This window comes from Passer domesticus, chromosome 1 (genome assembly GCF_036417665.1).
Source record: "Passer domesticus isolate bPasDom1 chromosome 1, bPasDom1.hap1, whole genome shotgun sequence".
In the NCBI taxonomy this organism is placed as follows: domain Eukaryota; kingdom Metazoa; phylum Chordata; class Aves; order Passeriformes; family Passeridae; genus Passer; species Passer domesticus.
This window is the reverse complement of record NC_087474.1, coordinates 159,114,959-159,140,087: the sequence shown is the minus strand read 5'-3', so window position 1 is coordinate 159,140,087 and position 25,129 is coordinate 159,114,959. Positions and strand designations below refer to the sequence as shown.

General features: G+C 42.0%; 1 protein-coding gene and 1 long non-coding RNA gene across 14 annotated transcripts in view; one reads left to right on the top strand and one right to left on the bottom strand.

The window, feature by feature from the left end:
* Window positions 1–25,129, top strand: part of TSNARE1 (t-SNARE domain containing 1) — a 448,830-nt gene that overhangs the window by 99,857 nt on the left and 323,844 nt on the right. The window lies entirely within an intron of this gene.
* Window positions 2,074–6,730, bottom strand: LOC135290286 (uncharacterized). 3 transcript variants are annotated; one of them, XR_010353038.1, is made up of 3 exons: window positions 6,405–6,730; window positions 4,049–4,221; window positions 2,074–2,209 (listed from the first exon to the last, which is right to left on the bottom strand). It is a non-coding gene; the product is annotated as an uncharacterized LOC135290286 (long non-coding RNA). The 3 variants fall into 3 exon arrangements; XR_010353030.1 differs by lacking the exon at window positions 2,074–2,209 and adding an exon at window positions 3,166–3,585 and having other exon boundaries at window positions 6,405–6,729; XR_010353031.1 differs by lacking the exon at window positions 2,074–2,209 and adding an exon at window positions 3,166–3,570 and having other exon boundaries at window positions 6,405–6,729.

The window sequence follows — 25,129 nt, the reverse complement described above, 5'->3', positions numbered from 1 at the left end:
GAAGCTGCTTGAATCTGGGAAACATGCTTGGATGTGGCAAACAGGACCAAAAACTTACTCAGGAAATGCTGAAACTTTAAACAGTGGCTTGCAAATAGCTGTGGATTCTCTCTTTGTGCCATTTTTTTAAGCAGAGGCCAGACCAGCTCCAGGGCTGATCTGGGCTTATCTAGTCTGGCTTGAGTGAGTCTTTTTATCTGGAACACATCCTTTCTTTTGTTCCTGGATCTGGCCTGCTCTGGTAACATGGCAAAGGGCTCTATTTTCCTTTTTTTCACCAGGGAAGAACATCACCACTCTCTCCACTTGCCTTTGATTTCAGTATTCACTAACACAGCCTGATTTGATGTTCATGTTTTGAGGGTTGCAAATGTTCTTTGGGAAACATTTTTTTTTTCACAGATAATGGTTCTCCCTGGATGGAAAAATATATATACATATATTTTTTAAAAATAGAGATTTCTCTTGGGTTTCTCTCTTCTTACAAATTTGGGTTTAATTTTGATTTTTTTTTCTTTGAACAGGAAGAAGGTATTGAAGTAAGTACAAGTTGTCGGTTCAGTTGTAAATAGTGATATTTAGGCTATTCTGCTAGGCAAAATTAAAGACATAAAAGAAAGAAAAAATGGGAGAATGAGATACTTGGGCACAATCAAAGAACCATAAGAAAGGAGAATTGAAATGTGGATTAGACAAACAATGAACCTCAATGTATTGTAGCTTAGATTATAAAAAAGGGACTATTTATTGTGCTGAATGAAAAAACCTCTGTTTTTAGTGCAAATTCACAGAATAACTCAAGCCACTTGACGTCTCTGAATATTTGAGGAGATCCCTTATTGTTCCCAGCTTGTCCCCAGCTTGGCAGCTGGAGCTGTGATGCTGAAGCCACCCTTAGTGGATGGCAAAGAGGAGCTGGTGTGGAAAATTCAGTTATTTTGAAAGTGCCATGGTGTGTTGGCTGCCCAGCAGAGCCTGTTGATGCTCTGGGTTATGGCTTAGACTTGAGTGCTGGTTTCCCCTCCAGGCTGGCACACATCCTGTCTGGTGGCATTGCCATGGATACATCTCCAGGGTCCTCCAGCATGGATTTTCCCAGCCAGCCAAAATTGATTGGTCCCTTAGCTAAGCATCCCTGTGGAAAAGATTGCAAGGGGAGGGACCTGCTTGCATTGGCCAAGGCACCTTGGAGAAGTTTCCTTTCTGTGTGTCCCAGTCAGAGGTGGGTTCGTTCAGCCTTGAGAAAAGAAGGTTTAGGGGAGACCTTTTCATTGTGTTCCAGCATTTAAAGGGTGGCCACAAATGACACGAAGACTCTCTTTTCACGTGGCAAAGATGTGGGGTATTGGGTGCAAGTTGCTCCTGGGGAGGTTATCAGAGACTCAGACAAGAGGAAAATGTTGTGCAATGAGAACAATCAGCCTTTAGAATAATCTCCCCAGAGAAGTGGTGGATTCCAGAATGTTGGACAATTTTAAAGTTCATCTGGATGGAGTGCTGGGCCATCTTGTCCAGGCTGTGCTTTTGCCAAGAGAGGTTGGATCAGATGATCCTTGAGGTTCCTTTCCAACTTGGCATTCTGTGATTCTGTTCCCTGCTCATCTGAACCTGTGTCCCTTTGCCACAGAAGATGGACACGTTGGGTGCCTTTTGTCACAGCATCCCCAAATATTCCATTAATTGAGTGCCAGGAGAGGGTAATGCAACACTAATTATCTGCTTCCTGCTTCTGGACAATGGATGACTGGTTTGCTAAGAAAAATTGCCTTTTGTATTAGATCATGGTGTGGCTAGAACAAAGGAGCATGGCCTTCCCACCAGCATTTGTGTCTCTGCTCTCAGCAGGGACAGACCTTAATGGGAATGTTCTGTGTGTGCTTTAAGCCTCTCCCTTTCTTTGTGGATAATAAATAAATAAAACCAGGTATCCCTGCAGGTAAATGTCCAACAGTGATCCAGTGGTAATATTCAATATCCCAACAGAAAATCCTGAGATGCAGCAGCAGTGAACGTGTTGGGGGTGGAACTGCTTCATCTGTAACACAAATGAGAGCTAAGAAAAGAGAGCTCAGGTTTAGTTTGGGTTTGTTTAATGAAGGGTGATACTGCCATGGGGGTTTCCTCTGTGCTTATGCATCTGTTTGCCTTGGCTCTGCTTCTTCCATGCTCGATCCAAATGTGCAGGATGTGGATGTGGAAGGATGTGATCCTGTGCCAGGATGGGAAAGTTTAATTACTTGAGGGTGATCCCCTTGGCTCTGGGCTGATGGGATGATGGATGGACTCAGAGCCTGTCCTCAGGCCATGTGGAGGTTAATGCAGCTGACCAGCCTAATTAGGGAGATGCACAGACTCCATCTGCAGAGTTTGGGAAGGATCCTGAGGCAGTGTTTTTGGCAATTTGGTTTGCCCTGGGCACCTTTGTGTTGGAAAACTCTACTTCAGACTCTGATTTTGATGGTGGATATCCAGGATTTCTTTGAAAAAAACCCAAAAAACCAAAAAAACCCAACATTATTATTATTTTTTTTTTAATATTGACAGGTTTTAGGAGGGAGAGAGAAGCTCAGCAGAACTCAGATGTTCTGTGGCCTTAAGCAAGGAGCACCTTGAGGTCTGTCACACACAGGATCACCAGGATTACCTGGAGCAGAGCACTTTGGGGGTTTGGTTGTCCCACAGGCACTGAGGGACAGCCAGCAGTGACAGGTAGAGGCATAAGCCACGTCCCTGCTTTGCAGCTGGGAGTTACAACCTCCTCCCCAGCAACATCTGCTTCTCACATTCCCATTCTGATCCCCAAAATCATTGCAAATCCATGTGTTCCCCTGTTTCCTTGTAGGAGCTTCTCTGTCTGGGCTTCCTCTGTGCATTGGTGTTGCATGGACAAATTAGAAAGCAGGTAGTGGAAAGTTATTGTTTTGGTTTGGTTTTGGTGGGTGCTTTTTTTGTTTGTTTGTTAGTTTTTTTTTTTTGTTTAAGTGAGAAATGGAAAAGATTGACTTCAAAAATATTATTTTTAAAGTAATGTGACATGTCTAAGATAAACAAAGAGAGCAAACAGTGTACAGCAGGCAGGATTACACTCTGGATTCCTACTATGTGCAACCTGTGCTCTCTACCATGCTCAACCTACCTTCCCAAAACCACCTTTTTGTGGGGAAAATGAACAAAACCTGCTTTACACAAGGAGGCATATAGGTCAGGGGATTTAAATAGCTTGGATTAAAATGCCACAAGACAGGAAATTTTTAACACTGCTTTTATTAACCTTACTGTAACCTGGACGTTAAATGCCAGCTCTGAAAAGGTAAGGTTAATTTCATATTCCAGCAGTGCATTGCTTCCAGGTGAGCTCAAGGGACTGCTGGGTCAGTGCTTAATTTGTCTGTGACTTCATTTAGACCATTTTCCCCTCAGTTTCTCCTGAAGATTTTGTGTGGGACTCTGGCCAGGGCTGTACTCAAGATATATCACATGTGAGCCTTTCTCCTGGTTTGGGTAAGGTTGGTTATCTTGTCACTGAACAGAATGAAATTGGTCCCTGCAAGTTGTCCTTGGCAGTGTTCTCTGGGTATAAATCACCTAATTATCATTTCAATACTTAGCAATTGTTAAATGATTTTTTCTAACATTTTTTTTTCCTGGAATCTGGTCTATAATTTTCTTTGCCCTCCCATCTCTACCACTCACCTGCCTCTGTGCTGCACCAGCCAGACCTTGGGTGGAAAGTCATGGGCCAGTGCTGGCCTGCCATGGAATTGTTTAGGTGGGAAAAGCCCTCTGAGATCCTCAAGTCCAGCCATTAACTGTCAGGTCTACCACTAAACCAAGTCCCCAAAATCTACACATCTTGCAAATCCCTGCAGGGATGGTGACTCAGCCACTTCCCTGGGCAGCCTGTTCCAGGGCTTGACAACCCTTTCAGTGAAGAGTTTTTCCCAAATATCCGATATTCCTTACAGATGAACCACCCTTCTCTCCTCTCCAATCCTATTTTCCTCTTTTTCTAGCAGCTCAGAAAAGTGATTTTTTTTAAAAAACTCACCATGGAGTTCATGGTTGTCTCCAAGTTTGGCAGAGTCACAGAGCTCCTGTGCTCCATGTGAGGGAGGTGTTGAGATGATTGTCACCCCTGTGGTGGGATGGGGCTGGCAGAAGCTCTGTTTTCTGGGCAAAACTCACTCAGAAGCTCAGGTACAAACCAGCACCATGGCCTGACTGTGGGAAGTAGTAAAGGTAAGAAGATTTCGAGAAATCTGTAAAAGAACACCTTAGAAACAGAAAGAACAGAAAACTTAGAGCTAGCTGCAGCTGCAAAGTCTGAAAGTAGAAAGTAGAAAAAGTTGCAGTAGTACAGCAAGGACATGAAACAATAGCTTGAGTTTTAGGCTTAGCTAAGATAGTCCTTAAGACTACTGAAAAATATATTTAGCAAGATAGTAGAAGATTTTAAGCTTAATAATGAAGTATTGTGTATTGTTAATAGAAAGAATACAAGCAAGCCTTGTGTGAGGCAGGTGTGTGTGTGCTTTTAGTGACTGGCTAGAACAATTGTCTGTAAGCTTTAGCAATATGCTGTTGGCTGGAAAGTTTTTAAAATGCTCTGTAACAAAGAAATCTCTGGCTGCTGCTGGCAGGATGTGAGCTGCTGCCACATTCCTATTGTATCAACCATGTAATGAGGCTGATGCTGCAATAAAGCTCAAGGAATCTGTCCCAGCAGTCCCATCCCACTGTGAAAAACACACCTGACCACCATGTGGCCTTGCTGCAGCCCCAGGTCTGGTGCCAAACCATGGGAAGGAATCCACATCCAGCCCCATCTCAATGCTGCAAAGAGCTGAAGCACAGAACAAACTCCTGAGTGCACAAGGAGTCCCCCTGGGGTTAGTTAACACTGAGCAGGTGTTTAATCCTTCTGCTCTGTTGGGGCCTGAGCACTGCTTGGGTTTTGCCTTGGCTTCTTAAATTAATTCCAGTACTTGGAATGCTCTGCTGGAGGGAATTTGAAACCCGTGGTGGCTGCAGTGAAAGGCGTTGTCCAGAGGGGCTGGTGGGAGTCCAGGTCTGGTTGTGTTCCTCACTGGGACAATGAGGAACACTGCCCACAATCATGCATTTAAATGTCCTCAGGAAAAAATGCTAGAAAGAGTTAAAAACAGTGAAAGAAAACAGGAACAAAACTGATTTTTGGGAGATGTTCAAAGCTACTATGCAGTGTTAAGAGTGGTTTTTCCAAAGGCTGAAGTCTCAAACTGAAGGGCAGGACCTGATCACATTCAGTAATCCAAACAAACGGCTTTTGGTATGGAGTCCTATCAAGTGTGGAATTACAGAATCATTAAAGTTCAAAAAGACCTCCAAGATCATCTAGCCCAAGCTTCAAAGAGGGAAGGACTGAAGATGTGACCTCCTGTAGCACCTTTTCTCTGTCATGCTTAGATGGGTTCACAAATATTGCTCCAAGGTTTCCTCCTGGACATGCCTCTAATTTAGAAAGCTCTAAACAATAATGTGGCTTGTCAAATGCTGTGTAAAACATTTCTGAGAGTCTTAATGATTGACTTTGGCTTCTAAGTCTTGGCTCTCATCATATTTTCTTGAATTTATGGTCCCACAGAAGTTGAGGAGTTGAGTGTCATATTTAATAAGCCATTAGTAAAGTGCAAGTTAAAGTGCAAACAATACAAAAAATCATAATAAGATGATGCCTCTCACTAGACAACCCCAAAAACATTCTTGTGGCATCCACAAAATTATTTCATATTGTTTCTCTGCTATTGTGCCAAACTTCCAAAAGTTATATATTTATTTTCTTAGTCCATTTTCACTAGATTTAGAGGATTTTCTCTGCCTTACATCCAGTTCTTGGAGATCTGAGCAAAGATTTAATGAATTAATAAGACTAAACTTAAGAAAACATATTAAAGAATAATGAACAACATGTTTTATAGCAAAAGGAATTGCCAGGAGAATTAGCTTTCAAACACAAATTGACTTTGAAACTGTTTGTTTTGAAAACCTCTGCCCTATCCCTTTTGGCACTTTTAACATTATAATGAACGTTTTGCTATAATTTCAGTATTTTAGAAATTGGAAGTGGTTATGCATTTATTTATATAATTAGCAAAACCAGAAGACATCGTTGGAATAAATAAGTATTTTAATGAAATATGTGAGGGTGAGCTGACAACTTCTTAGCAGGGAAAAAAAATAAAAAACAAACAGCAAAACCAACAAATCACTACAAAAACCTCTTGGGTAAAAATAACCTTTTTTTTGTTTCTTTACCAATTTTATTTGCTAGTCTTGGTTTTCCAAAGCAATTTTAATGCAAACATGTAAGACTCATGCTGGCGGTCCCAGTCTTTGACACAAAATCAGAAATCAAAGACACTCACCTTTCCTTAGGCATTTCAGCTGGAGATGCATTTAAATATCAGAACAGCTCAGAACAGCTTGCTTCATTTTCCACTCAATTACAGTAGAATTAGAAGTAGTTTAGGAAGATCCTCTGCCCAGAGCTGGCTTGTTGTATGGTAGAGGTGCCTTGGTAGGGAAAGCAAAACAGAAGGAATGTTGCTGGTGGAAGCTGGCCAGTGGAAAGTGTCCCTGCCCACTGCAGATGTTTGGAACCAGATGTTTTTTAGGGTCCTTTCCAGCCCAGACCATTCTGTGATTCCATGATTCCATGAATGTGCTTGTGGTTCCTTTGCTGTCACAATGTGTGTCCACACCTGGGACTGCCCTTCTGGGATGCCTTTCCAGAAGGAAATGGGTGTATTTTCCTAAAGGAGAAGAGACTGCCCTGTGCTTTCGTTTCAGCTCCTGAAATGAATTTAGCTCAACTTTTTTTTTTTTTTTTTTTTGGTTCTGGCTGCTCTTTCAAAAGCTTTTCTTTGTCTTGCAGGCAGAGGAAAGAAAAGTTTTATTAACAAAATAAAACTCAGTTACTGGCTCATTCAAACTTTGTACCAGCTCTTATTTGAACTGTTCAGACCTGGACAAGACATCAGTGATTTTAAAATGAAAGAGGGAAGGTTTAGATGAGATGTGAGGAAGAAATTCTTCCCTGTGAGGGTGGTGAGGCCCTGGCACAGGTTGCCCAAAGAAGCTGTGGCTGCCCCATCCCTGGAAGTGTCCAAGGCCAGGATGGATGGGGCTTGGATCAACCTGGTCCAGTGGAAGGTGTCCCTGCCCATGGCAGGGGGGTGGAACTGGATGATCTTTCAGGTCCCTTCCAACCCAAACCATTCTATATTTCTGTGATTCTCTGATCAATGCTACCAAGATTCTTTAATTCTGTAGATTTAATCCAATTGTGTGGTTTTGAAATTTCCTCAGTTTCTCAACAGCACTTCTCTGGTTAGGAGAGCAGAGTGTTTCTCCAACAACCCATAAGAGAATGCTTGGCTCTATTATGAAATTCCTGCAAGTGCTGCAAGGCCTCCTCAACATTTTCTACACCACTGGGCTTCCACCCTGTGCTTTGCATCCTGTTCTTTCCATCCTGGCACTACCCAATGCTTGGATAGGATCTGCAGCCTGTTTTACTTGATCTGTGCCTGCAAAAAAACCCACCTGAAACAAGATACAGCTGAAACTGAGCAGTAGGACTGTTGCATGACCTTGTAGGAACATCTGTCCAGGTTTGCTGAATGGGGATCCACAGGAAATAGGAGCAACTCTTTTGCAGCTGTTTGATTTTCCATCAGAGCTGTCTCTACCTGCACATCCTAGTGCTCCCCAGCATCCTGCTGTGCCCTGCAGATGTGCTGCCAGGATGGTTTCATTCTGAAATCAGGGGTAGAGCAGATCAGAGCTTATTCCAGGTTTGCTGGAATATTTCCAGTGTCTGGGGTGGTGGCTGCGTCCCAGTTTGGTTCATCAAGCTGTCTCTCCAGGGAGGAAGCAGAATCAGCATCCAGACAGGCTAAATACTCCAGCCAGCATTTTTTCCTGAGGTTCTGCAATTCCTTTCCTGCAATATGAATGGAAGAAACCCCAAACTTCACTGGAAAAGGTGGTGTCCAGAAACAGACTTCCATTTCTAACACAGCTTTATCCACTCCATGCTATATTTACTTCTTGGGAAGGTGCTGACACTTTTTATTGCCCTTATGGCTGCTAAAAGGCCTTTTTTTTCTATTTTTTTGGGGTTTTTTTTATTAATGTGCTCATCAGGAAACCAAATGAGGCTGAAATTGAATTCAGCCTGGTCTGTCCTAGTTTGGATATCCATGTACAGTGGTGCTCTGTCTCCTCCACTATTGCTGTAATAACTCCAGTAAATTTGGGAGTGGACATTCCTGGGCATTGGAAACAGAGCTGCAATAGTTTCTGGCAGGAATTTGCTTTGTCCCAAGCATTCCCCAGGTGTGAATCAGACACTGGCACAGCTCAGATTCTCAGCCCAGGTGAGACTGTGCTACCTCACCCTGATCTTCGGCTGCAAACCAAACTTGATATTAACTGAATTGCTCCAGAATTTTTTTTGGGGGGGGGGTTTGGCTGCAGAATTTCCACTTGACATTTTCACTGTGAAAGGGAACTAATCCAAAAAGTCTAAAACCTGGGATAAAGTTTAGGAAGGAAAAACATCTCTGTTGCCTGTGCTGTTGTTGACAATGGGTGCTGCAGGACATGCTGAGTGAGATGGAGCTCTGCATGTCTGAGATGTTATTATATTATTTGTATTAACAATATTAATATTTAAAGCAATAATAGATAAACCAACAAAATCTCTGTGCACGAATGCAGCTTGTAAGCTACCAAGTCTCTGATCCATGTCTTGGTCTTTCTGTCACTACTCCATGACATGGCCAGATGCAAATCTCTTAAATTCCCTGGTTTCTTGTTTCCTTCCCCTCCTATACTTAGTATTATCCAATTAATTAAATTCTCAAGAATGTAGAATCTCTTAATCAACATAATTTTTAAATTAGAAATAAAAGAATTTAGCATCTTCTGTGTGTGAGTGAATTTTCCTTTTTTTTGAAAATGCAGTTTTCTTTGAAAATGCAAGTGGAGTTTTTATGGCATTGCTTTCTGCCAGGAAAATGGGGATGGAGATTTATAGAGATACCGAAAAAACCACGTATTTTGGTTTGGGACAAAGTTGAAAGATAACTTTTAAAGGGATGATTTTTTAAAGGGCAAAATTTAGTGGCCTTTCACTTGTTCAGGAGGAAAAGTTTCTTTTTGCGAAAGTGGAAAAAATATTTGTTTAATAAGCATTCATAAGCATTAAAAAATGAATAATATTAAATAATAAAACCTTTTGCTGTTTTGAAGAGATGGTCAACTCAGAAAGTCTTTTTGTTGATTGGAGAGAGAGTTCTTTTTGTGTGTGTAAAGCAAAGGAGAGCTCCTTTTCCTCCTCCCTTGCTTTTGGAACCAGTTTTAAAGGTGCAGGACTTAATATGCAGCATAAACAGAACAGATGACTGGGGATACAAGCATCATAAATTCACCCTAGGACAGCACAGTTGTTCATTTCTGTTCTTCAGCCCCACTCTAAGAACGTATTTATTTGCAGAACACAAATCTCACTTCTGTACATAATGGAGACACAGCTGACCCAAATACTTATGACACAAACAGAATTCGAGTAGGGAGGGAGGAAAAAAAAAAGGAATAAAGCTTTTATCCATGCTGTCAGTCCAGAAATATTATTTCTGAATATCTCTTCTTCTAGGTGATGCTGGCTTGGAGCCTGACACTGGCAGCCAGAAGTGGGCAGGGATTAGAGATCAGCAGGGGAAGGACTTGACAGATGTAAGCAGGTAGATTGGGGATTAGGGTGAATTAGTGTGGATGGAAAGCATTTAGGAGCAAGGAAGGATTTTAAATTGGATGTTAGGATGTATGCGTTGCAGATCTTCCCTGAATTTCTCTGTTAGACTTGGATATTAATGGTTGGGATTTATGGGCGCCTTCAGTGGCTGTTGGTGTGGCTGAAGGTACTGGTGGTGGGGTGGAAGAAGCAGCTTCAAGAGGTTCTGAGATGTACAAGTAGTGGTGTAGGTGTTTGTAAAACCAATTTCCCATTATTTCCTGATCCCAAGCTGAAAACATGTTTTTGGGGACATCTCTGTGTTTCTCACTTTTTTTTCTGGCTGCTGAGGACTGCAATAGGATGATGATGCTGTTATTTTTCTATATGAACACATCATAGGTACATTAAAAATTCTTTAATTCCTTCTAAAGCCAATTTTTTTAGTGGAAATCAAGCTTGAATTGGTAGGCAGGTGATTCTTGGGAGATACAATAACAGGATTAAAATATTCCCAATGGACTTTTTTACAGTTTATGTCCTGTTTTCAGAATCTCTTTAAGGTCAAACCTCAGAGATCTCCAGATACCTGATGATGCAGCTGTGGGTGTGGGAGTGGATCATCCAAAGTTCCCCTTTCTGCTCTGGAAGGGTTTAAGGATTTCTTGAAATTTCAACCAGTGTGGTTTTGGGGTTTTTGTTTGTTTTGTTGGGTTCTGGTGGGTTTATTTTGTTTTGTTTTGTTTTTTTGTTTTGTTTTGGTTTGGTTTGGTTTTTTGTGTTTTTTTTCTTTGTTTGTTTTTGTTGTTTTTTTTTTGTTTTTGTTTTTGTTTCTGTTTTGTGTTTTGGGGTTTTTTTACATCCAGTCAAACCTGATTACTCCTAAATCCCTTGGTGCCCAGCAATGTGCTAAAGTGGAACATTTCCCATGGATAATTCTGCGTGTTTGGCCATTCCGTGCTTTTAAATCTTCACCCAGAGATTTGGAAGTGGATTTTCTGAGAGACAAAGAATATTCCATACATGTGAATTCATAGAGCATTATTTGGTTAGGTTGGGAATTTTATTTTTTTTTCTCTAAATGCTCTTCTCAGGTCCTTAGTGGGGAGAAGAAGAAAGAAGAGCTGATCACAGCCACGCTGCATAAAATGCAATATTCTCTATTCCTTCTCCTCTCCTAACTGAGATACAGAAATGGAAATAGGGATGCAGCTAGCAAAGTAGAGGGACAAAGTTATGTAAAGAAGGTTTTTTGAAGTCATAAATCCCTCTGAAGTTTTTTTAAAGTCATAAATCCATCTTTTGGGGCTGGGAATAGCACTTGACTTGAACTTGGCATGTAAAACAGGTCTGTTGTATGTGAAGCTGTGTGGAAGCAAGACCACTGGGAACCATCCCATTCTCCCCTAAAAAGGAGATTTTGAAGGGAAAAACCAAGTCCTGGGAGTTTGGAAATTTCAGACCTCCTATACTTTTCCACCTGTGTGGAGGCAACCAAAGTGATGGGCTGAGCAAAGTAAGATTTCTGTATCACTTTCTCCCACTTTTTCCTCTGAGTTCTTTTTTATTATTATTTTTACTTCTGCAAGATGCTGTAAAGCGGAGATTTAGAAAGAGGGTTTGCTGTAAAATACAGTTTGTAAAGAACTTGGGTTTATAACAAAATGCAGAAAAAAAAACACCCCTTTTTTGCACTCCTGTAGTAGAAACTTTTTTTTTTTAGATTTATTTCAGGTACTGCAGGAGTTAACCAGGTGGGGAAGGAGGAGATGTCAGCTGATTTTCCTGAAGTGCTTTACCAGCCAGACTGTAGCCAGATGGCTGGGACTTTGAACAATACAGAGATAATTCCAAGCCAGGATCTAACAACAATAAAATCACTAAAAATATACAGGATGTGCATACCTGGGGGGAATGGATGTGCAGTGTGTGTGTGTGTTTTTTGAAATGTGATTTGGAGGTTTCAGTCATATTGTCATTTCATCCCTCTCCTTTTATAGTCTTACTGCTCAACCAAAGTGCTGTTGATTCATACTTTTAAATTTTGGATCTGTTAACACAATTTCAGTATTTTCAGTTATTTTTCAATTTTTTTTTTAACTCCATGGGGATTTCACAATTATTGCTCATTAGTGAAGAAGAAACCAGGCCATATTTACATCCTGACAGGGAGAAAAAGTCATATTAATTTACAATAAGAAAATAGCCACTGTGGCAAACAAGTGCTTCCTTTTGGGAGACTGAAATTCCTGGAGATCAGAGAGGTTGGGCCACTTTGTATTTGGGGAATACCTGGCACCCTCCGTTTCCACAAGATGAGGGATTTTAATTGACTTTGTAGTGTGTCTTAATACCTCTTTTTCCCTTCATATGCTCAGATTTGACTTGGTAAGAATCCAGCTTTCCTTATTTTATTTTATTTTATTTTATTTTATTTTATTTTATTTTATTTTATTTTATTTTATTTTATTTTATTTTATTTTATTTTATTTTATTTTAATTTTATTTTATTTTATTTTATTTTATTTTATTTTATTTTATATTTTCTTTTCTTTTCTTTTGATGATAGTCTAGTTGGTGGGAGGAGGGCCGCTTGTCTTGCTGCAGCTCTCCAACTCTTGTGTTTCTGGTTGAACATCCTGTCCTTTTTTGGTCCAAATGGACCATTCCCTCTACCTTTTCTTTTTTTTTTCCTCTTTCTTTTTTTTTATTGCTGTGTTTTACTTCTTTCAGGCATGTCTGAGATATCCTCAGAACTGAGAGAGAGGGAGTGAGGACAAGGCCAGCCTTTCAGCATCTCCATAGACAGTGGCAGTGCCTGCAGTAGAAAACCTTAGAAAAACTCCTGGTAGCATCTCTGCTCCTTGGCATTTGCATCTGGGGGCTGTGAGTCAGGCAGGAGGGGTTTCACTGCTGGAACACCCTGTGAATTCCTCTTTTGCCTGAAAACAAAAGCCAGCCTTGCTTTCAGGGAGAAATTCTAGGTATTCCACTTGATTTGCTGTCCCTCTCTTTCCTATTTCTAAAAATCCCACCCCCTCCATATCCAATGATTTAGACACAACAGGAATTCAGCTTTATTCCCTCTGCCATCTTTTTCTTTCTATATTTTCCCCAGTTGTTTTCATCCTCCATCTCTCAGTCCCTCTCTCGCTTCTGCCGCTTTCCGGGTTTCCCAAAGTGAAGGCAATGCCATTGTTTATTGCATTGTTTTTTGTGCTGTATAAATACCTTCCCTAGTTTGGCATAAGCATGTTTAAATCCACATCCTGGTCAGTGCAGACTGAGGAATGGCTTCATGCTCAAACCCAACCCTTACCCTGGAATCCCCTGGAGCCCTGATCAGCATCTGCATGGGAACCATGGGCACAGCTCTCAACCACTTTCCTGGACATTGTGTTTCAATGCCTGACAACCATTTTGGTGAAGAAATTTTTCCTAAAATCAAATCTAACCTTCCCCTGGGATAACATTAGGCTGTTTCCTCTTGGCTTGTCCCTTGTGCCCTGGGAGCAGAGCCCAGACCCTGCCTGGTTCCACTTTCCTGCCAGGGAGTCGTAGAAAAAGCTCCCCCTCAGCCTCCTTTTCTCCAGGCAAAACATCCTCCCCTCACCCAGATTATCAATGAAGATATTAAATAGGGTGTCCCAGTGACTGTCCACCACTGGATTTAACTCCATTCACCACCACCTGGATTTAACTCCACCTGGATTTAACCCCATTCACCACCACTTAGATTTAACTCCATGCACCACCAACCAGTTTTTTTAGACAGAAAACCTGTGTAATCCATGAACAGCCAGTTTACTAAGGGATCCTCATGTGTGTCTTGCTTCCTTGGCATGGAATAAGGGAGGGAGGAGAGTATTATCACCACTTCCTTGGAAGGTTTCCTTTCCTGCCCAGCCTGCAGGCAGGACAGCACTCAGGAGACCAGCTCAAGAGTCAGGAGAATTTGTCTTAGGTTAAATTTCTTCTGCTGTTGTCTTCTAAGTCATGTTTATTCACCCAGGATGATTTTTAGGAGCTGATTTGCATTCCAACAATGACTGTGTCACATCTAAGTGAGGCAGGAAAGGAAGGGAAGCCTCTACAGTGAGTCAGAAAACGAAGATGACTTAGTGGCTGACAGTCCTAAAGGGTTTTAATGCAGAGGCCCTGAGAAATCCTGAAAGGAGCAAAGAAGTCAGATTCCAGCAGGAGAAGGAGCTCAGTTCCTGGGAGGAGGCTCTAACAGGCCTTTTAATGACCCCCAGTGGCCGAGATCAGTTTTATCTGCAGCTTGGCAGAAACATGCCCACGGATGAAAGGCTCTGCAGCAAAAGTCACGTACAGAACTTGGCCAAGAGCCAGGAAATAAAGTTGTGATTAACCCAAGCCTGGGACCCAACTGGAGTTTCCTTGTGGCAGGGCTGGTTCCTGGGCTGCAGCGTGTGAATGCTTCCCCCTGGGCTCCAGCTTGGCTTCCTCTGGCTGTGCCTGCACTTAGAAGATCAAAAAATAGATCAGAATATTGGTTTTGCCTTCTGGGAGGAGCCCCACCAGGTTTGAAGATGAATAATTAAAAAAAAAGGTGCAGAACAGCTTTAATTTGATAAACAGAATTTATCAAATTTGTGTTGGTGTGCTCTAATGCAGGATCTGTTCTGCACCTTTTTTTTTTCCCTTTCTCTTTCCTTTTCATTTCACTTTTTTAACATACTTGATAACTGGCCTTCAAACTTCACTGCTTCAGAGGAAGTCCAGAAGCTGATTCTCCATTTGGATGTCCTCGTGGGCTAAATGCTTTGCTTTTTTTAGAGAGGATGTTTGTATTTCCAATTAAAAGTTAGAAAAGGTAAAATGCTTACTGATACCTGCATTGATATCAAACCTGTGGCTGCTGTGCCCACAGATAACTTGTAAAAATTGCTGCTTCAGGACTGAAAACTACATTTAGGCTGGAGCATTGAGGCTTGAGAAACAGATCAAGTGCTTGAGTGTGTTTGTAAAGGGTGCTTAGAACACAAGGCACTGTAACCACGTATTTTGATACTAAGCTGTGTGGATAGCTTTGTTTTTATTCTTTGGTATATACAGTTAGGGAGGTTTTTTTTGTTGGTTGGTCCAAAGTTGGTCCAGCTACCCATCAGCAAATGAAAGTTGCTGTGGGAAGGCATCACCATGGCCAAAAATTAATTTGAGAACAAAGAGGAACCAATTATTTCTTTCACCCCATAGACAGCTCTAATGGTTGTGGTAAAGGGTTAGGAGATTAAACTCTTCTCATTTTAATTATAAAAACCTCCTAAAAATGTAGGCTTTGACAGACCAATCCTTTGTAGGTTATCTTTCCATTTTGTAACTTCTCCGTAGGTCCTGGAGGCAGGTGCTGAAACACGAATTTCTGTCCTGATCCATTGGCTCAGATCTTGTATCATACCTGTACTTGCCTCGTGAAAAAATTTATTTGGAGAAAAGGTTTCTAAATTTTCTGCTGCAAGAATTTTTGGAAGGGAGGGTATAAAGAGAATAAAGAATCAGTGGATGTCTGTAGAACAGCACTGTATAAATTTAGGGAGATGAGGGACAAGGGAAAAAATCATCCCTTGCAGATGTGGTTACGGTATGTGGTTGGGACTTTATGAATGAATGAACAGGTTCATAGAATCTATAGAATGGTTTGGGATGAAAAGAACCCTAAAGATCATCCAGTTCCAATCCCCTGGCATGGGCAGGGACACCTTCCACTATTCCAGGTTGCTCCAAGCCCTGTCCAACCTGGCCTTGAACAGTTCCAGGGATGGGGCAGCCACAGCTTCTCTGGGCAGCCTGGCCAGGATGAGACTAATTGCTGTCCTCAGAAGGAGGTTTTGGAAGGATTTCACATCACTGCCATGTGTGGGAGAGGAAAAAAGTGGGAAAGGAGGAGGCAGATGGAGAGAATAGGTGTGGCAATCCCACATGGGAGAGCACTCCTGAATTCTTTACTCAGAGGGTAGTGAGGCCCTGGCACAGCTTGCCCAGAGAAACTGTGGAATTCCCATCCCTGGAAATGTCCCAGGCCAGGCTGGACAGGGCTTGGAGCAACCTGGTTTGGTGGAAGGTGTCCCTGTCCATGGCAGGGGGGTGGAAGGAGATGATCCTGAAGGTTCCTTCCAGTCCAAACCATTCTGTGATTCCATGATAAGACTCAGCAAATGGGCTACCATCCTCAAGGCAGAAGAAACGGAGAACAGCAAGTTGCCCCATCTGCATATTTCAATTTCTTCCAGTAATTAGGGTTAGGTCATGGTAAAGTTGCAATCCCACTTGGGTAAAAGTAACTTTCCTGGTCAAACTCTGCAAACATTGCCCAGTGTTAGTGTGAGATCAGAGGATAAATGTTTTGTGCATGGCGAGTTTCTCATTCCTGAGACTGGAGCAAGAATATATCACTGACTTTGTTAATAGCAAAACAAGACCATCATGGAACAGAGCAGAGTGCTCATTTGGGCATGATCTCCTGGCATTCTTGGTGATTGCATTTGATGCAGGATCAAATACTGACTGTCTTTTGAAGATTTCATGGCAATTCTTCAAGGTCAACTTCTTGTGTTCCAGAAAGGACCCAGCTGAATGGTAAATTCTGTGTGATTGAAATCTGCAAGGCAGAACCCGTGTCCTTGCCTCTGCAGTGACATAATTTTGCTCTGGGAGTTTGGAGCAGACACACACAAATGGATTGTAATACAGCAGGCATGTTTGATGTCCTGTCTTAAATCCCAAACTATTAACTTAATTAATGTTGTAGGCTCTTAACACCTTTCCCCACTTGCAAGCTACCTTGCGTGAGACTGGGAAAATTATGCTGCTTCACCTTTCCTGGCCTTGTTGAGGCAGAAATTTGTGCTTTTTGGTCTGTATTAATTATTTCCCTCTCAAGGTGCTGATCAGTCTTTGATGGAGAGCTCCATGTGGGCTTTTAGCTCTGGGGTTAAGCAGCTCTCTCGCCTCATGCCAGGGGCAGCTGCACTTCACCAGTGTGTGTAGAGGTACATTTACAGGTACACAAACCAAATTCCACTTTCTCAGTGTTTCAAGGGTATTTTAAGGGGCAAGTGAGGTTTTTTTTTCCTCCCCTGTAAAGGTGGATAATATAAATATGCACTCTTTTTTATCTCCAGTAGTACTGTCCAGTGACACAACCAGCCTAGTAATGTGCAAGTGTTTGTTCTTTTAGGGGTATACTAGTACAGAAAAAAAAGAAAAAAAAAGATGCAGAACTGTTCTATTTGATTTGCTGTTTCTGTGGAAAAGGGGAGGATGAGGTGGTTTAGCTGCCATCCAACGTGGACAGTAAATTCTGTTTGAGCTATGCAGTGATGTGTCACTGAAAATAAACTGTTTGGAATGGGTGATTCCTTAATCAGATGCTTTTAGATATTTCCAAAGTGTTCAGATTGGAGCTGAAGCTTTCCTGAAAATATATAGGGCCCAGAAGTCCTCCCATTTTTCAATAAGAAGATCTCCACCTTTCCTCTATAGGAAGAAGAGATGTGGGAATTGTAGAAACTTTTTATTTCCTAGTGTTCAGGACAAGACTGAAGAGTTGGATACCCCAAGGTCTTACCTCAGACCTGACACTGATTCCACCCCCATTTCTGGGCAAAAATCTGACACACCACTTCTTTCTGTAATGATGTTGGTAAATTGTGTTACACATTGCTCTTTCCTTTGTAATTTTGAAGCATTTTGAGGATCTTGCTGTGAGTACAGAAATTGCAAAGGAATGACTTTTTGTTTCCAAGCTGTCAGACTGGGCAACAAGGAAGGAGGAAAAATCTTGCCATCTTCTTCTTAGGGATCAAAATGCTGGTGAAGGCTGGGGGAAGAGCTGGGGTGTCCAGTGTCCTTCCAGACATTTTGCCTCTCGTTAATTCCCTCACTCCCGAGTGCATTTCATCATCGTAAAAGTCTCATTGCAAATTTTGCTTTGAGTGCTAAAAGCTTTGCTCCCCTCTGCCTTCCTCTGTGATTTAAAAGCCCCAGATGCTGATACATCTCTGAGACAGAATCTATTACACTTCTCCTGCCAAGCAGAGCTCTGGCACTTGCTTTATTTCCCTCCTCCCAACACTCAATTTGCTCTTTGTCGGTGCTCAGCTGGCCCCATTGCTGAGCACCAGCAGGGCTCCCTCCATGCACTGCTTCCTATTGGCTGTCTCCTTCTTAATTTAATTATCCATTTCTAATGGATATTTAATGTCTGAGCTGAATTTACAGCACCAAGGTCTTCCTGCACCTTCTGTTTCTCCAGAAGTGTTTTGGAGAGGACATGACTGACCATGCACCAGCTGTGCCACAGAGAAGAGCTGTTCTCCAGGGTGGAAAATACCTTTACCAGTGTTTAAGTTTCTTTTTTTTCCTGGAATGTGGATGCTGGTGAATTCACTTGTGTGTACTGAGCTTCCTGGTTTGTAGCAATTGCCAATTTTCCTTCTTTGTTCACAAATTATGAGATGTGTTGAGAACGCCTTTGTTCACTTGGATCTATTCAGGTGTAAGAACATTGCCCAGAGAGGATTTCCAGGTTGTCCAGAGAAGCTGTGGATTCCTCATCCCTGAAGGTGTTCAAGACCAGGCTGGATGGGGTTTGGAGCAACCTGGTCTAGGGAATGACCTCCGTGTCCATGGCAGGGGTTGGAATGAGATGATCTTTAAGATTCCTTCCAATCCAAACCATTCTGTGATTCAATGATTGTTGTATGGCATGGTGCAGGGATAACTTGGTCTGGGATTCATAATGGAAGACAGAAAAACCTTCAGGTTTCTGAAAAAGAGACAAAGACAGCAAGACCTCTTGCTGCTGGCCTTCTAACATATTGACAGGTACCAGTTGCAGTGTGTCATTTCCCCCTTCTCTCGTCTTTTGTCCCACATGAAGTGAAATGAATGGCAAAGATGTAATTTCTCAGGCATGAAACCTTGTGTGACCATGTTCTATAGGGTTAAAAACAAACAAAAACACAAATGAAAAGTGTGAGCTATTTGCTTTCTGGGAAATTTCTTGCTTTTGCATCACAGCTTCAGCTGGGAAATTCAGGTGCTTCTCAAAAGTGGAAAAATAGTTTCCTCAGAGGGAGTATCTGCCATAAGGTGGAAAACTAGTAAATGAAAACTGTTAATATTTATGTAAGCACTAGTTCCCAAAGAGGAGGGAGATCAGTATTCTTTCCCTGGAAAATAGGGATTAAATCTGTCTCTGTCATCCAGTTTCAGCTGTGGTTCTGGTTTTGTTCATCGCTTTATATTCTCAGAAAAACTTACACTTCCAAGTTGTGTTTTCCCACCACAGAGGGACGGGCAGTGGAAAGAGAGTAGGACAGGTGGTGCTGTCTTTTGGAAGGCAGAAGGATGAGAAAAGATCTTGCTGATGCTTGGGGTGTGCTGTTGTGACACTGGGGTTTGGTAAGGCAAAGCCTGGGAATGCAATATGTGTGTGTGATCTGTTCCACCAGGTATTTCTTGGACCATAGAGTGGATTTAGCTGAATTCCTCTGGAGGGAATTACAGTTCCTCTCTCCAACTACAACTGATACTTGTGTACTGAAAATAAGTTTTTCTCCTTTTCAAGGACAGTTGCAGTAAAGGGAGCTTAGGGATGAATTTACTCTTCTATCTCCTCCAGTGCTGCTCCACAGCAAGAGGGGGTGATAGGGTATTTTTTTTTTTACTTTTCAAACACTATTTATGTGGGCTGTAAATACGCTCAGCACCATTTTTTAACTCTTAAGAAAACTGGGGGTTTTAAGCACTCAACCAAAGCAAGGCACTGTGTTGCAAATGCATCTCTCACTCTGGAGAGAAGGGAACAGGGGAGTAAGTGGCTTTATGAGAAGCAATCTCAAGTCACTTTGTGCACTTTGCTGGAGGGTTGTTGTAAGAAATGGCAGAACCTACAGCCCTCACTCTTTTTTCATGTCTTCAGCCAGTGGAGAGGATAATTCAATACATTCTCCTAAAGGGGCACGAGGCTTTGTGAGCCACCAGCTCAGCTGCCTGTTTGGGCTGGCTGGATTTAGTTTAGTGCTGCTCCTAAGCTGATACTGGTAGGGCTGTTTAGCTCAGACACCCTGTCCTGGTGTGGCTGCCAGCCTTCAGTCTGTGTCTGGCAGGCTTTGGTCTCTTGGGCACTCTGGTCTAGTGGAAGGTACCCCTGCCCACGTCAGGGGGAGTGGGAATGAGATGATCTTGAAGATCCTTTCCAGTCTAAACCATTCTGAGATTCTGTGATTTTTTTGTGTATTGTAAAGAAATAAGGAGAGGGTAAGAAAAGTGACCAGACAGCTTCCTCACAGTTTGTACCAGTGCTGACAATTCAGTTCTTGCCCATGAAGCTTCCAGAGGACTCCTTAGAGCTGGGCAGGGTTCTTCCCCATGCTTCAGCAATGTAAAAAAAATTGTTAGACACTAATCTCAGGAATATGAAAATAAAAAATTTACAAGATGCCGAAAGAACAGCTAAATTTTTTTTTTAATTTATTTTCAGCACTGGAGGATGAAAATTTGCTGCTACTTGAAATTTTCTCACAGCTGACAAATGCAAATAAATATATGTAGTTGTAGAATCATAGAGTGGTTTGGGTTGGGTTGGAAGGGACATTAAAAATCATCCAGTTCCAACCCCTGCCATTGGCAGGGACACTTTCCATCAGACCAGGCTTCTTAGAGTTCCATCCAACCTGGCCTTGGACATTTCCAGGGATGGGTCAGCCACAGCTTCTCTGGGCAACCTGTGCCAGGGCCTCACCATCCTCACAGGGAAGAATTCCTTCCTAATATCTAACCTAAATCTGTCCTTTTTTAGTTTAAAACATTCATTCCTTGCCTTGTCACTGTCTGCACATGTAAAAAGTTCCTCTCCCTCTTTTCTGTATGCCTCCTTTAATGGTCAATGCACATGTTTGGGTCTTTCAGATGTAAGTATTATGTTTACCAAGCTTTGTTCTTTGCTCAGAAGGACTGGTGGGGCTCAAATTTGCTCAAAATAGAGAAGGTCTCTCACTTCTTTCAAACTGTGTTTTCCAGGAGAGGGTTGTACATGTCTCCTACCCAAGGACACCAGTGTGGTGTGAGCATAATTTCCATTTTGAGAAAACAGGATTCATGGGCTGGATGGAAAAGACAGGCCTGGCTGCCTGAAAGGAATAAACACCACGGTGCTGAATGCCTGCCTTTTATCCCATCCACTTGTTTTGGGGCTCCAGACCTGCTCCAAACTCCAGCAAGCTGGTTGTTCTTGGAGGGGCTGTTAATAGACACAAGTCTGCGGGATCAGGCCCGCCCCAAATGAGCAGATTTAATTGATTAATATGCCTGGCAAGTTCATGTCCTGGGCTTGAACAACGAACCCTCCAGAGTGGGCTCTTGTGGGGAGGAAGGGTTTAATTGTGCACGTGATGGAATGTCAGGGAGCAGTTCACCCCCAGCACTGGTGCAAAAATGGTGATGAATAAAATTAGAATTGTTTATTCTACTAATGCTAGGGTTTAACCAGGCTGGTGGTGCCTTTCCCTGATTCTGGAGATGGTGCAATTATTTTCATATATGCAAACTTGAATAATGTGATAGCTCCAGTGCTTACTCCAATATAATTATATGAAATGTCACGTTAGTTGAAGAAATACTTGGGGAAACCCCTACCTCTGTCAACAAGGAATATGCCAAGTGTTTCAGAAGACAACTTCTACCTTACTATTTAAAAAAAAATTCAGGCCAGAAAGCAACATTGTGTGCTGTGTAATGTATCTTGAATATTACAGTAAATCTTGAGTATTAAAGTTGAAACAGTAGATGTGACTTTCCTTTGAAATTTGGAAAGGTGAATAAAACAGCTTTGTGTTGCTCTTGGTGTGACTCATAGATGCCTCTTTATTCTGCTGAGTATCAAATATGGTGAATAAAGGTAGAAGCAGGACTGGTTGGGGGGAAAGGTGTAGTTAACTCTTGTCACACTGTGGATTCTCTGCCTCAAGGAAACAAACTTTTGATTTAGAAGAAAGGCCTGTGTGAATATAAGGAATATGTATGCTCTTTGCTGAGATCAAAGAGTGTGGGATTTTATCCCCTTTAAGGCTTTGAGGCACGGAGAAGCCACGTCAGTGTAACAAGTTGCTGTGGTTTGTCCAGTGAACCTGACGCAAATGTGAGATAAATCCCACGCACTTAAATCTTTCACACGGGTGTAAGCAGGGCAGATTTATCTTGGTGTGTTGTTGACTGCATTGGTTTCATGGTCTCAGTGCTGTAATTTGGTTGTGTGTCGCAGTCATCGAAACAGTGGCACCAAGAATTCAGTCTAAAAGTGCAAAAATGCAAACATCCCCTCTGAATCTGATTGTCCAAGAGTGATTATTAAATTTGAGACGTGTTTGTGATGGGATTATTAAATTTCAGATGTGTTTTATGCTTGGATATAACCTTGTTCAAGATGTGGATGGTGCCCAGGTCGCATCCTTCTGCAAGAGCCAGGAGATTTCAGCAGCCTTCAGACGTTTACTTTTGATGCAAACTACTTTTGAGATGCAAAATATTTGGAAATCTCTTTTGAACATAAGGCTGGATTTAGCAACATCCTTGTGGCATTATTGGATCAACAAGCACTTTGCTCACCAGTGTCATAAGAGTGTTTGAAGAAATAATTGCCTGCTATTTTGGGGTACAGCTTAAGTAGAAAAATATTAATATGAAGTGAGGAACTTTGTCAGTATTTAAGAAATACTCTGCTAGACTTGGGAAGATAAGTGTCGTGTTAAGAAGAACAGACAATAGCTTCTTTTACTAATTACCGACAAAGACTGCCTGAATTTTAAGGAAGCTATCTAGAAAAAGGAAAAAAAAAGTTTTACATAGGCATTGAGAGTATTTTTGGTACTCTTTGAATAACAGTTTTGCCTTCTTGGTAGTTTTCTGCAAGATCAGTAATGTCTGTATGGAGACTAAATATAAGGAATAGCTGCAACTCGATTAATGGTGGAATTCTGCAAATGTCCTGATACAACATCCAGCCAAGGTTACATGGGGTCCTGAGCAACCTGATCCAGTCAATAACATCCCTGCCCATGGCAGGGGACTGGAACGTGATGATCTCTAAGGTCCCTTCCAACCCAAACCATTCCATGATTCAGCTCCTCTATCAGGCAAAGGGGGTTACAAGGCTCATCAGCATGCAGGGATGTTCTCTGCATGGCATTGTAGACCCTAAGACCAGTTCTAGATGGATTTTGGAGGTTTTTTCCAACCTTAATGACTCTGTGATATTCCAGTCCAGTCAAACCTCTGGAAAAGATCACAAATTCTACTGGAAAGGGAAGAGGTGTTTTTTTTTATAATAAGGTACTGGTACTATTGCTGCTCCTCTGAAGTCTCAGATTTATTTTGGAGAGCTGAGAAGACCAAGTTTCTTTTTCTCAGACCTTTGGTAGACATCCAAATTCAATCTTCCAGGTTCTAAAGGTCTACAAAACAGCTGAAGAAAGACTTTTTACAAGCACATGTAAAGACAAGAGAAATGGCTTGAAACTGAGAGAAGCCAAGTTTAGCTTGGATATGAGGAAGAAATTCTTCTCTGTGAGGGTGGTGAGGCCCTGGCACAGGTTGCCCAGAGAAGCTGTGGCTGCCCCTGGATCCCTGGAGGTGTTCAAGACCAGGTTGGATGGGGCTTGGAGCAACCTGGGATAGTGGAAAGTGTCCCTGCCCATGGCAGGGGGTTGGAATTAGGTGATCTTTAAAGTCCCTTGCAACCCAAACTATTCAGCGATTTATCCTATTTAACAAATTCTGAAAAATGTTGCAATAGAAAGGATCAACAGTCTCTTCTCATTTAAAATATTAGGTTCTTCATCATACCAGAGAAATTTAAGGTGAAATTTAAGTTTAAGACTCTGTAATAAGAATTAATGTGTCTACCTGGACTTACACAGGAGTTTGAGTGGGAACTTCAGTTCCATAAATCAGGGTTAATTTGACCCATTTATGAGAAAGTAAGTTATTTGTAGGAGCACAATACACATCAGTCTTGTTTCTGCCAGCAAAAGATGTTCCCAGCAGAGAAGGTGCCTTTTGCAGGTTTGGTCTCAAGTGGTGCAGGAGTCGATGTGCTCGTCACTGAGAGCTGCTGGGGCATTGCTGCTGCTGGGTCTGTCTGTCTGTGTGGGATGTTGCTGTTCTCCTTACAGTACTTAAGTCATGAACAAACAGCTCATTATTGCTGTTACCTCCTTTAATATGGGTGAGGGGCAGTGAATCAGTTCCCAAAACTGACATTGCAGAGCATTTCTGTGGATATATCATTCTGTAGCATGGATATATGATTTTTTCCCCCTTTGTCATACATTTTCTGGTTTTGTGAATTTGTTTAGGTGCAATTCCTTGGAACACTGTATGAAGGCTCCTGTTTTTAGTCCTGCAGACCCTGGCAGGACTTTTGATTGGGCTGAGTCATCCTCCCAGCCTGTGCCTATGACCAGCACTGTGGAATTCGGCTGATTTGTACAGGCAGCTTCAGGGAGTTTAAAAACTGCTCTATAGCAGAAAATTTTAAAAAAAGAAAAAAAAGACTTTTTAAAGTCTGAGGTGATAGGCAAACCTATCAAAAATGTGCTTTTCAGCTCTGAAGTAATGTGAAATCCTTTGAAAAAAATCAAAGTATGTTTTTATGCTTAGGTTATACATACATAATTATTTCATAGGTAATCACCTGAGTTCAATCAATGAAGCACAAAAAGAAACTCTACAACTTCTATTATCTACTTTCCCTCAGAGCTCTTTCACTCCTTTTCCCATCAGCTCAGTTTTCATGGTAGATGAGCACCTGGTTAATACCTTTAGATATTTCAAGCCACATTTGGGGCCTGTGTGTGTCAAACACCTCTGCTCCCACAGCCGTGGATATTCCCACCTTTGTTTTTATCCTGCCACTTGGAGAGTTCATGGTGAGCACTTCCATAGGCTTGAAATGCATTTTGGACAGGCCTGCAAATCCTTGGAGGAGCCTGGAAATTTGGTGTGCTCATACTGCTCCATAATTAATTGAATGACTCCCAAATGATGTCATTTTGGGCTGGGACTGACCTCAGAGAATTTTGCCCTGTTTCCATACCTGGGGTCCAGCTCAGATCTGGAGGTTGCTCTCTCCCAAGTGAGCACTGTAACCTGTGTTATCCTAAAGGACCAATAAAAAGGAGTTTATATTAATATTTTTGGCAGTGACTGGCATCACCCATCAGCCCAGGGGAAAAAGCAGTGTGAGCTCCTGCCACAGTTTGATTTAGTCCTGGTGAGTCAGAGCCTTTAATTCTCTCTGCTACAGCTCCCTCTGTAAATTAGGGA